General features: G+C 45.3%; 1 long non-coding RNA gene across 2 annotated transcripts in view; it reads left to right on the forward strand.

Moving 5' to 3' along the window:
* Positions 1-8,293, forward strand: part of LOC309615192 — a 28,778-nt gene extending 20,485 nt beyond the window's left edge. For both annotated transcript variants that reach the window (XR_014236613.1, XR_014236614.1), the window contains one exon: positions 816-8,293. This is a non-coding gene — a long non-coding RNA (uncharacterized lncRNA). The remainder of the gene's footprint in view (positions 1-815) is intronic.
* The last annotated feature ends 3,740 nt before the right edge of the window (positions 8,294-12,033 follow it).

Here is a 12,033-nt window from a genome sequence, read left to right on the forward strand (position 1 = left end):
CTTTTCATGTGACATGAGTGGGGTGGGGTCATGACTTGAAAGTGAGGTAAGGGTAGTTAGCCTGGTAGCAAAATTGGGTGGGTGTGGAGCCAGTGACCATGTTAATTAGCCCAAGAGTTTGATTTTTCTTGAGGCTGGTGTGACTTAGGAAACAAGAACTGTATCCGACATTATTAGAATTTGAGCAGAAAAAAATACTGAGTACACAGGTAACAAATCTAGGTTTTAAGATTGAAAATGTAGGTTGTGGTTCAATGACATACCAGGTGCCAAGTGAGGTTAAAAATAAAGCCCCCAAAACCACATAGTGGTGCCTTTGTGTGAATTGGAGCCCTCAAAGGCTCCACTGTGCAAGGTTGTGCAACATGGTCACCGCCCTGCCATATCTCTTGGACTCATAGAAACATGGAAAGCAGGATAGAACTGTGAGGGTTGTTATCCTGCATTCTGTTCAATGAGATCCTACTCAGGATATAAGGGCTGTGCAGTCATCACAGGGAGAGGGAAAGAGATGGCGTCATGAGAGAGGAGACCCCCGGGCTGAGCCCTACACAAATCATCCTTCCTTCCTTGCAGGCTGGGGGCTCCGAGCCTCGGGGAAGACACAGCTCTCTCTCTGTTCCTAGAGAAGCTGGACAGGCCTGGGCAGCTGACCACGGGCTGAACAGACAGATTGAAACGCGGGAAGCACTAATTTGTTAGGAATCCCTGAAGCCCCTTCTGTCACTGGACATTACTTATGTCCCAAAAGCTTTCTTTGCAGGCGCCTTCTCACTCACGAACACATCCACAAACTTAACGCCTTTGTTTTTTAGGGGGAGAGTGCGTAAGCCAAGGGCAGCCGCGGTAGCTGCTGGCTCTCTGAGCACTGCACTCTGTCACTGTTCATCTTGTTGAATGCCAGCAGGCCGGCCTCTGCCGAGAGGACAGTTAACTACTGCAACTTCACTTTTGGAGAGAACTTGAAAGTTCTCCTGATTCACAGCCTCAGAGCTGATTCCGCTGAAACAGGAAGCTCCCCCCTTGATGCTTTAGAAGCCACAGAGATGATGGAGACACTTCCCTGGTGGATGCTGAGAAACAGACCCTTCACAAACACCACCCTTCCCAAGTTCAAGGAGAGCTTGGATGGAATGCACTTGGCTGGTGTGTTCTTACGGATATGCTTGCAGTGACTCGTAGGGCATTTGTGGGAATTTGAATAAAAGGCCTTCATCCTCTTTATTCTTGAACCAGGTGACTGTTCCTGCCCATTCTAACCCAGCCCACCCCTCTGCCTCTGCTCCTCCAGATTTAGAATCCTAGAATCTCAGGTCTGACAAAGCATGAGACTGCCTTATCTAACCCCTTATTTATTTCCCCTGAGGAAACAAAGCCCAGAAATATGAACAAAATAGCCAATAGTTATTCAGCTTAGTATCACAGCTGTGGCTAAGTAGGGCCCATTGAAGGCAGGGCCATTCCCACCAGGGCTCAGGACTTGTGTCCCTTGTTTTTCACCCAAAGGAATGGGGCTGAAGACCCTTTGATGACACCCGGTTAACCCCAGGCTCCTATTCAGAAATGTGTGGGAATAAGCTGCATTCTAACCTCATGAATATAGATTGACTAGGACAAAGCTCCATTGGACACACAACTCTGCTTTGTGGACCAAACGTGGTGCTGAAGTCTCAAGTTGTATATAAAATTTTTTTTGTGTTAACAAATGCATATTACAAACACAGAGACAAGTGGCATGCTTAAGGAAAAGTAAAGGAATCCTTTTGTGAAGCAAGTTAGCATTTCTTAACTTGCCTTTTATGATAAATCTAGATCTTCACAATCCATGAGAATCTCTATATTTGGACATCGGGTGAAACCTTGGATTAAGTAACTGCTCCATGTCTTTGTTTTCTCACCCATAACATAATACTGATACTCCTCATCATCCCCTGACAGGACAATTGCGAGGTGTTAACTTGCTAGGCTGAACAGGAGCTGTTAGGCCCCCTGCCTACTACCGATATTGTCAGCAGTTTCCATTCTGTCTGTGGCCTTTCGCCGATGTTGGCTGGAAGGCTCCTGTCCTGGAACAGTGAGGATAGATTACAGTGTGTGTGAGAGGGCCCAGCAAGCAGTTCTCATGTTAGAGGAACTATTCACAGTGAAGAGAAGCCCAAACTGAGGGTGTGACAATCCGGTCCAGTTTAACTTGTGTACTGAGCACCTACCATGTACCAGGCGCTGTACTGTGCCCGGGGAATGCAGAACTCAGTGACCTGCCCCTGCCCTCACTCGGCCAATAAGGGAGGGCCCCTGTCAGAGCCCTGCTTGGATTCGATAAGGAGTAATTCTCCACCTTCTGACTTGGGCGTGGCCCATCAAGGACAGAGCCATCTTCCACCGACGTATTTTTGTTGTATTGAGGTGGTCCTAGCAGCTAGTCAAACATATCCAGAGGAGCAGGAGAGGCAGGAGACCCACAGAAGAAAGTGTAAAAATTCGTAGTGACTTCAAGCTGGAATTTTGTCACACTGAAGTCAAGACGCTTCTTTGGAAGAGTTCTGATCAAGCTCTCACTTTGCAGAGAAACTTCTCCCCAGCTTTCCTCCAGCACTTGAAGCTGCAAGCTCTGAAGGTGAGCTCAGGCTGTCGTATCCCTCCCCTTGGCTCCCTCAACTCCAGTAACCATGACGAGCTGCATCTGGCCATGGCGACGTCTAATTTTTTAGAAAAGCCTATCTGGAACACTTGCCATACTTAAAAGGAGCACTGACAGATAAGCAGCCTTCACGATGCCATTTCCAAAAACCCATCTCTAATGAGGCGTAGCTAACAAAATGTGTACAGTGATTATTTATTCCACCAGCAAGTCCCAAGGTGATAGAATCAGTTGCATGTGAAATGTGCTTTGACAAACCATCCCCGATTATGTAAGGCTCCCTCTGTGCTCTGGACCACGGAGCTTCCCCTATTGACTGGAGCTTCTGATCAACTCTACCTGCAAATGGCAGAATATAGATGGACGTCATGGTCAGGTCTTGAGTCAGGCACCATCTCCTGGAGCTGCACTCAGAAAAACAGGCTGCTGAATAGGGGGCAGGTTAAGGGGTTGCAAGATACAGGGCAAAATGCTGTTGCTTCCCTGGGGACATGCCGGTTGCTGCGTTTATGGGAGACCAAGAAAGGGTGATGTGGTCATTGTAGTGAGGCCAGGGTTTCAGGGACCCCTGTCAGATCAGGGCTTTGTCTCTCAGCAGGTGCCCAGTTTCCACAGTTTCAAAAGGTAAGAACTTATACCTGCCCTGAAAATTCTGAAACCTCAGGCTGCTGGCAGTTTATCTGACATTTTCTGTTGTGTTTAGACTTGATGGGTTCAATTTTATAGCATAGAGATGCGTCAGTATTTTTCAGGACAGAGGGCCTGGGACAAGTGGGTAGTTTACTTTGATTCAAGATAGTAAAGTCGTTCTTAAAAGAACTCATAAATATCATACAGTCTGTATCTGTTAGGATTAGGACCAGCTGCTAGAAACAGACAAAGGAAATAAAAATGGCTTCAGTAATATAGATGTTTATTTTCTCTCGTATAAACTAAGTCCAAATACCTAGAATAAGTTCAAAGCTCTAGCTTCCATGGCCCACGATGGCTTCTGGAGCACCAGCCATCACATCTGTATTCTAAGCAGGAGAAGGAAGAGGGAAGGGCAAAAAGAATGCCTTCTGATGGAATCCATTTTTTAAAGGAGCCCCACTTTTATTGGCCGTCCTTAATTGCAGGGGAAGCTGAGCTATATATTATTTTAGCTGGGTACATGGCTGCTCAGAATATATTGGGCAGGCAACAGGCAGGCTCTGTCATATCACCTTTCAAGGGCAGCCTTTGAAGTTTAGGTAAAAAGAATACTGCTTTAGAACCTAGACATAACTGTGTGATAAGGGGTAATTTACTTTGATTTTCTGGATCAGTTTCTTTAGCCATAACAATGAAGATATTAATCCTGCCTGATGGGACTGCTATAAGGAGTGGATGAGATGGCTTATGAAAGCACTCAGCACAGTGCCTGCCAGTTGAGTAGTAGGTGTTCAATAAATGTTGCCGCCCTTTTCTTTCCTGTGCATTAGAATGTACTATCTACCTGCATGGAGGCTTTGACCACCAGCTCCTTGGCTGAGGCCCATGACACATTCCCTGGCGGAATGTCTAAGAGGATGACAATCACAGTTTCGTAATTACAACCACAGAGGCACCGGCAACAATAAGAGGGGGCGTGGACCCGGCCACTCTTCTGCACAGGCACTGTGCGAGGTGTTTTTCACAAGTCCTCTCATTCAGCCCTAGTGATGTTAGATGCCATTCGTCCTTTGCCAGATCCTGGGGACTCTTTTACCATAACGATGCTTCCAGGTCTTGCACCTGTGAATCTCATCAGAGGTCTGACTAAGGGCTCCTGAGGCCGGTTTGCCCACAGGGCAGAGTGCCCAAGCCTGGAATGTATCTCCTGCATGCTCTCAGCCCCTGAATGACCAGTGCAGGTACATGAAACCCACACTTCCTTGTGAGTGGGACAGTCTGACGTATAGCATCCTTGCAAGTGCCTGGGAAGATCAGGCTGGGAAACCATACCTTACTTTGACTTTTCTCCGTCCCCGCCTGCTTCCTCAAGTCCTGTGGTGGCAGCATGTTCTAAATAAACCACTGCACGTGAATCCTCCTCTCGGGGTCTGCTTCTGGGGGGTCTGACCTAAGATATACCTCAAACCCCATGAGGCAGACCTATTTTTAAATGCTTTACTATTTTATAGAGGGAAAATCGAAGTTTAGACAGGTCAAGTAATTTGCCTGAGGCCATACAGCTAGTAAGGTGGTAGAATTGTGATGTGGACACAGGTCCGCCTAGCAGCACCTGAGATCTTGCTTTCTGGCTGCACATCTCTGAATGCTGGCCCAGAACTGTAGGGGTAATGTACCAAGGACGCTGGCATGTTGAGTTCCTCAATCAGCCTGCTTGTAAGGTGGAGGCTTATTGTTTCCAAGGGTACTGATGAGCGCATCTAAGTTAAGTCCTCAGTGAGGGGTCATCAGGGGTGTCCTGGAAACCTGACTCTTTTGACTGAGGTTTGAGGAGGGAGCAGTGGAGCCAGTGGAGAAGATGTAGGAGCACCTGCTTGGCCAGCTGGAGTAGCCGAGTCCAGGCTGGTGGTCCAAAGGGTACAGAGGCCATTGGCGTTCATGCCTCACAGCCGGTCCCTGCCACATCCTCTCCCAGTGCGCTCTGCACCCAGCCTGGCATGCCAGCGTCAATTCTGCCCAGAAAATTGGGCTCACTTCTCACTGTATTGGTTCCAAGACATTTTGGCTTTATCTCTGAAAGAGGGACACGCTGGGCCTTTCCACTTCCAAAGGGCTGGAAGCTTGTTCCTTTCCCTCCCTTGGGCTTGAGGAAACTGTCAACATCATTTCCATTGAGGGAGACTGGGAAATAACGAAATTAGCAAATTTCATTTCAATAATTATAAAAAGTCCTCATTATCTGAGAATGAGTGATATCAGTAAAAAAAAAAAAAAAACCACTACTTGAAAGTGAATCCAAAATATCATAGTAAAATAATTTTTAAAAAATCAAAAAACAAAATCCTTGAATGTGATTTTTGCCTAGAAAATGAAACATTTTATAAAAACATTTATAAAAATTAGTTTATTTTCTATCAAACAAATTTAGGGTCATAATACCAACTATTAATTAATTCTTAAAGAATGAATAAAATAAACATTTTTTACATGTGAAAAATTTCCAGCAGAATTACATGATTGTCTGATACTAAATTCTTCACATTTAAGTTTTGTAGCACAATCCAAAAAAGAGTAATTTTTACAAAATACTTGAGCTTTTATCATTTCCCCAAGAGCCCCTTAAAAAGCTTTGCTACTCAAATGGTTTTCTCTGATGCATCACTAACCTTGCGCTTTTTCTCTCTTTGTTGGTAACTGCCTATACTCCTTGGTCAGTGGCTTAGCTAACTGAACTGAGCGGTCTCCAACATCACTTTCATTGACTTCACGAAATCCCTCATTCACTGCAAGATTTGCAATTTCATTTTGCTACCTATTTGCATTGAATTTGCAAATATGGTCAGCTGTTGTGGGCATCAGACCCTCAGGAAGGGGCAGACCTCCCCCTTTTGGCAGGAAGGAGTGCTTATATTAATTGTAAGGTGGTTTGGAGTGGGGATGGATTTTTTAAGTCCTATACCTCAGCAGTGGATAGTTTTGGGCTATGAAACCTTTCACTTTCTGGTGCCACTCCCTGTTTCAGGCACTTGCCTGATGAATATCATGCAAGGCCTCCTCTGTGTATGTGTAGAGCATTTCAAAGTTTATGAAGCACTTTGACATTTCATTTGAGCCTCACAACTGCCCAGAGAGGAACCATTATTTTCTGGATGACCTTTCTGAGAGCCATAAAAATTACGTGACTTGCCCAAGGTCCCACAGGTGCTAGAGAAGCAGAGCCAGGGCTGGAACTCAGGGCTGTTGGTTGTCAGTCCTGGCTCTTTCTCTCGCTCATTCACAGTGCTGGTTTACCCAAGAGGGGAACTTTGATATTTCTAAAAGATGCATCGAAGTTATAGTAGAAAAAAATCAGAACATCTTTAAAATTCCTTGAATTAATTTTAAGGTTTACTACTACATATATTTTAAATTATGTATGGTGGAGGGCTGTATGTTTTTGGTGCTGACATTCTCTGGAAGTTCTTCATCTGGCCCTGCTCACTTGGGCACCCAGCAGAGCAACAGCAGATCCTGAAAGGGGTCCTAGAATGCACAGACCCCTGATTCTGTCCTGGTCCCTTCTGCTTAGCCAGGAGGCCTGTACAAGGCAGAATCTGACACCTAGCACTCTTCAGATCTAGCTCCATACCCAGGTTAAAAAGCTCCATTAACGAAGCTCATTTCTAAACTTTGCCAAAATCAAAGTTAGGTCCTCTGCTTGCAGAAGAGTCTACTGTGAGCAAGAAAGTCTCTCTCTGGTCCAGAATTGCTATTTGGTTCACCTTGGCAACATCATTTAAATTAGGGTCAACAACCCTCTTAATTATGCAACAAGGTAATGCTTCATTCATCAGAATTTTATCTCCTAGTTATGACACTAAGAGACCCTTTGGTCTACTCCATTCAAACTATCAACAAGAATAAATCCGAGAGTTCAATATGACTGCAGAGCTGGCCATTCATTAGGGCTCGTTTTATTAGTCTCCTGCAGTTTGGAGCTGCCAGGAAGTGGGCAGTCGGCTGCCAGCCAAGGCTGACCTGTTACAACTAGCCACAGAGGCACAGTGGCCAGGTCGGCTTCGAGGCAGGCCAGGGATGGGGAGGTGGCCCTTGGGAGGGTTCTGGGGGAATCAGAGGGGGAAGGAACCAGTCTCTCTTCCTCAAATCACTGCTAGAGGGCGAAGCATTCTTTTTCCCATTTCTTTCCAAGGATGTGACCAGAGAGGTCAAGGACTCCCGAGAATCATCCCGCTTATTCTTCTTCCTCTGAAACACTGGCTCCCGTGTGCTGGCCTTGGACTTGGGAGAACTGAGGGGTCATTGCAGTAGGTCTGGGCACACATAAGTGCATCCAGCACTGTATCGCACTGCAATGTTTCCAATGTTTTCAGATGCCTCTGGGATGAATAAAATAAATTATATCAGCAGCTTTATGAGGGGCATCTTTTCAGCCTCCAAAGACTCTTTTTCTCTGAGAACTAATTTCCTTCTCCCAACAGAAAATGGCCCCTGGCCCATGTTCGCATCACCCTTGCCCCCTTCCCAGTCACAGCTAACTGGACCCGGGCTGGTGCCTTGTCTATGCGTAGCTGACCACAGTCTCCCTTCTAGAACTTGAACTTGAGATTTAATTAAGTTTGGGTGCAGGTGTCTGGCACAGAGGTAACCCGTAACTGGCAACTGTGGGCCAGCATCATCTTCTTGTTTTAAGCGTGGAAAAAGGGGGTGTTGGGCGAGAAGTGCTGCGAACACATGGAGAGAAGCAGAAATCGAGGCAGCCACAGCTGAATACCGAACACTCTCCAGATACTGCCTTTCTCTTCCCAGAGGCTTGGATGCTCCTGGCTGTCCCAGGAATCTTTCCAATACATTAAAAAGTGATTAAGGTAACCTCAACCAAAGAAGCACTGACAAAATAGTGATTTCTTGATATTATATATTTCCTCATACAGTAGATACTAAATAAAACTGTTATTATGTGGGGATCCTGATTTTTATATATTATAAAGGTGCCTGAATTTTTTCCCAGTTTATATATATATATATATATATATATATATATATTTATTTATTTATTTATTTATTTATTTAATTGAAGTATAGTTGATTTACAATGTGTTAATTTCTGCTGTAAGGCAAAGTGATTCAGTTATACATATATATACATTCTTTTTTTTCATATTCTCTTCCATTGTGGTTTATCATAGGATACTGACTATACTTCTCTGTGCTATACAGTAGGACCTTGTTTATACATTTTATATATAAAATGTTACATCTGCTCACCCCAACCTCCCACTCCATCCCTTTCCCAATCCCCTCCCCCTTGGTAACCACCAGTCTGTTCTCTATGTCCATGATTCTGTTTCTGTTTCATAGATAGGTTCATTTGTATCATATTTCAGATTCCACATATAAGTGATAGCATATGTTATCTGTCTTTCTCTTTCTGACTTACTTCACTTAGTATGATAATCTCTAGTTGCATCGATGTTGCTCTGAATTCTTAATACGAATGTTTTAGAAGGATGGTGGTCTCTGCTTTGCCTGAAAATTCTCTACAAAGGAAATGCATCACTTACAGGAGAAAATTTATGTGAAGCACTCAGCATCCTTCACAGATTTCATGTTCAACAAGGGTTATCAATTATCTTCATAGACTCCTGACCAGTACTCACAGTGACCAGGTTCAGAAATACCCTTCTGAAATCTATTGTGCATCCATGATTTGAGTATGTCTCCCTCACCTTGAAGACCTTTGCAGACACGATGTACTCCCTCGCTTTCAGGAGTGGGAAGAACAGACGCTGGGATTGGTTGTGGGCTGAGGTGGTCTTACAAGCATCACCTGGAGAATGTGTTGGAGTAAAATTTCTCAGGCTCCATCCCAGACCCATTGAATAGAAGCTTCAGGGGAGGAACCTGAGGACTGCATCTTTAATAAGTGCCCAAGGTGATCCTCATCACCAGGGGTCGTGGACCTGTCTGTAAGTGGACAAGCCACAGGTCTGAGCAGATGTCTTACATGCAGAAAATCATATCATGCTTTTGAATCTTGGGAGGGGGAAGGTTGTTTTCACAATGACCCAGCATCCAATTGCCCACCCTAACAGTACTCAGATTTTCAGTCCATTTTCTTCTTCTTCCCCACAAATCACAAGTGCTTCTAGGAAGCTGACACCGCACCCACCCCACACCTGCCACCCCAGGTCCAGAGGTGGGCCCTGATTAAATCAAGCCAATCACTACATTCAACTTCCCGGTTTAAGTGTGGACTCATGATCCAGGCTGATACCATCTAAGGGGATTTCAGGCCTGTGGCTTTGAAGGGATGGTGTGCTGTAAGAATATGAAGGCTGGAGCTGCTGCAGCTATTTTGCCACAAGGAGGGGGAAAGTCTTTCAAATGACTGACCCTGTGGAAATCAGAGTAGAAAAGAGAAAAGAAACCAAGCCCTTACTGACATTATTAAGGTGCCAAAGCTCAACTTACCTCTGTACTTACCACTTGTGGGGATCGAGAGCCTCAGCTCCATCTCCTTCACTCTCTCAGTGCTTTGCTCATGATTCTCATGTCCTAGTTAGCTGTTTACGGGACCCAATTTCTAGACAGTGCATCCTCAGCTTAAAGGATCTTTATTTAGCCACTGAGTTTGGTATTTGGAACTTGCTAATAGGTATACTTCACATCTTAAAAACATTAATTTTATTTCATGTATTGATGCAAATTGATCAAGGCATTAAATTCTTGGTTGATCCCTAAGCAAAAGGGAATGAATTTGAATTTCAGCAAGAGGGATTTAGGTTAGAAAGAAGGAAAACTTTCTTCCCATGAAGGTTGTGAGGTATTTAAAGGGGTTATCCAGAGAGGTTTCAAGAATTTCCTGTTCTGCAGATTAAAGAAGAAACGTAGAGAATTTGGTAGGATAATTTCGGTGTTGTCCTGCAGAGCAGTGGAGGGATAGATTAATTATTCTCACTTAGGATCTCTTCTGCTCCATGATTTCATAAAACCATCCAAACTTTATTCTGGACAAGATTTCTGATTTCAGTTATGAAATTCATCATCCCAGCTCTCCTGGAGTTACTGGAGTGACACTTCGCAAACATTCTCAAGGTAGACCTGCCCAGATGCCTCCTCCCAGGCTGCCAAGGAATGAAAGAGCTCGTTCTCTCCCTCGTCACAACTGACCAGATGTGTCACTTGGCTGGCCAGGAATATTTTTATTGAGAATGATGCTGTTTCCACTGACCACAATTCCAAAGCCGTTAAGACAAAAACAGAATAAAAGATCATAATCTGGTTTGTTTGATTTTCTGATGTGGACTTGATGAGGCAGATGTTATTCCAGGGTCCCGGGTGCAACTCGGACCAGGGTGCTCTTAGCGTGTGGGTAAGACAGCACCAAGGGCCATTCCCAAGTTCATTGGTTTGTTTATTAGTTATTATTCACTTATGACATTAAGCAGAGGGTGGTCAGAGTTGAACCAGACACTGTCCCTGCCATTGACACTCTCACAGGCCAGGGACAGAGGACCCCAACCTGCTTACGAGGATGTGAGAAGTGTGAGCAAAGCGTGGGGGTGGGAGGGATGGAGGGAGGTGAGGATCTGCCGGGTGAGGCTCCCAAGAGGTAGGGGGCCAGCCTGGCCAGCCGGCTCGGCTCCCAGAGGACAGTTAGCTGAAGAGAACTGAAAATAACTCTTATCTGGGAGTTAAGGCTCTGGCTGTTTAGTCCCAACTCTGTTGTTTTTTTACCTTAAGCCAGTCACTAAATTTTCCTGAGCTGGTTTCCTCAACAGTCCAGCAGAGCTTATAAAACTATATACTTGCCCTTGGCGTGCAAGTCCTTTAAAAACCACCACGTGTCACTGCGGGTGAGGTACCCTGTGAGGCTGGGAGGGGCCGGATCAGGATCTGCCTTCTGTGAAGAGGGCAGTGAGCTCAGGGGAGGCCGTAGGAATATGGGCCATTGCTGGTTTCTCCTTTCAGCCTAAAATAGCAGAAAATGCAGGCTCTCCCAGATGATGGTGTCAACCGTTTCCAGGGATGGGAGTCAAGACTCAAAATTCCAATCCCACTTCCCTGGCCTAGCAAAAAGCCCAATTTGTCCACTTGGTGGTTTGTTTTGTTTTTTGTTTTTGTCCCCGACTCTCTGAAAGCTCAGGAATATTTGACAAGCCAGGCTGCGTCACCATGGAGATGTGAACCTGCCGGTGCTTCCTGGAGCAGGACAACCCAGGCATCGAGGATGCCCGACTCCGTGGGCCGATTTCAGACACCAGGAAGGCCCCCATTTCTTACTTTCTTCAAGGCTTTTGGGGCTTGCCTTTCCCATTTTGGGGGTCTCTTCACTGGTGTGTACATTTCCTTTAATGAAGATAAAGGCTTTTGTCCCCTAATTTGCTATAAGGGCTAAGATTCCGTTGTCCCCAGGAGAAGAGGAGGGTGACTTTCCCGCAGAGACATAAACAATGCGAGAGCATCCTTTGAGAAGGATGTTGGGAGCTGGAGGAGGGTGAGAAGAGGGCCCAACTGTACTTATTGTTTGGAAACCCAGGGAAGGGCCCCCTGGCAAAAGAGAAAGGGAGCAGAAAGGCTGCTGTTAAAATGCTACTCTCTTCCAGTTTCCTCTAGGGCTGGTCCTATTAACGGTGCCTGAGATTCATGGGTGTCTTCTGTCAGAAGATTGGCTTGACGGGGATAATATCTTGGTTTTCCAAAACAGGAAGAAAAAAGTGAATTTGAGGAAATACTGGGTTTACTGTTGATCCTCACCT

Source organism: Balaenoptera borealis, assembly GCF_965194805.1.
Source record: "Balaenoptera borealis genome assembly, chromosome: 17".
Classification (NCBI taxonomy): domain Eukaryota; kingdom Metazoa; phylum Chordata; class Mammalia; order Artiodactyla; family Balaenopteridae; genus Balaenoptera; species Balaenoptera borealis.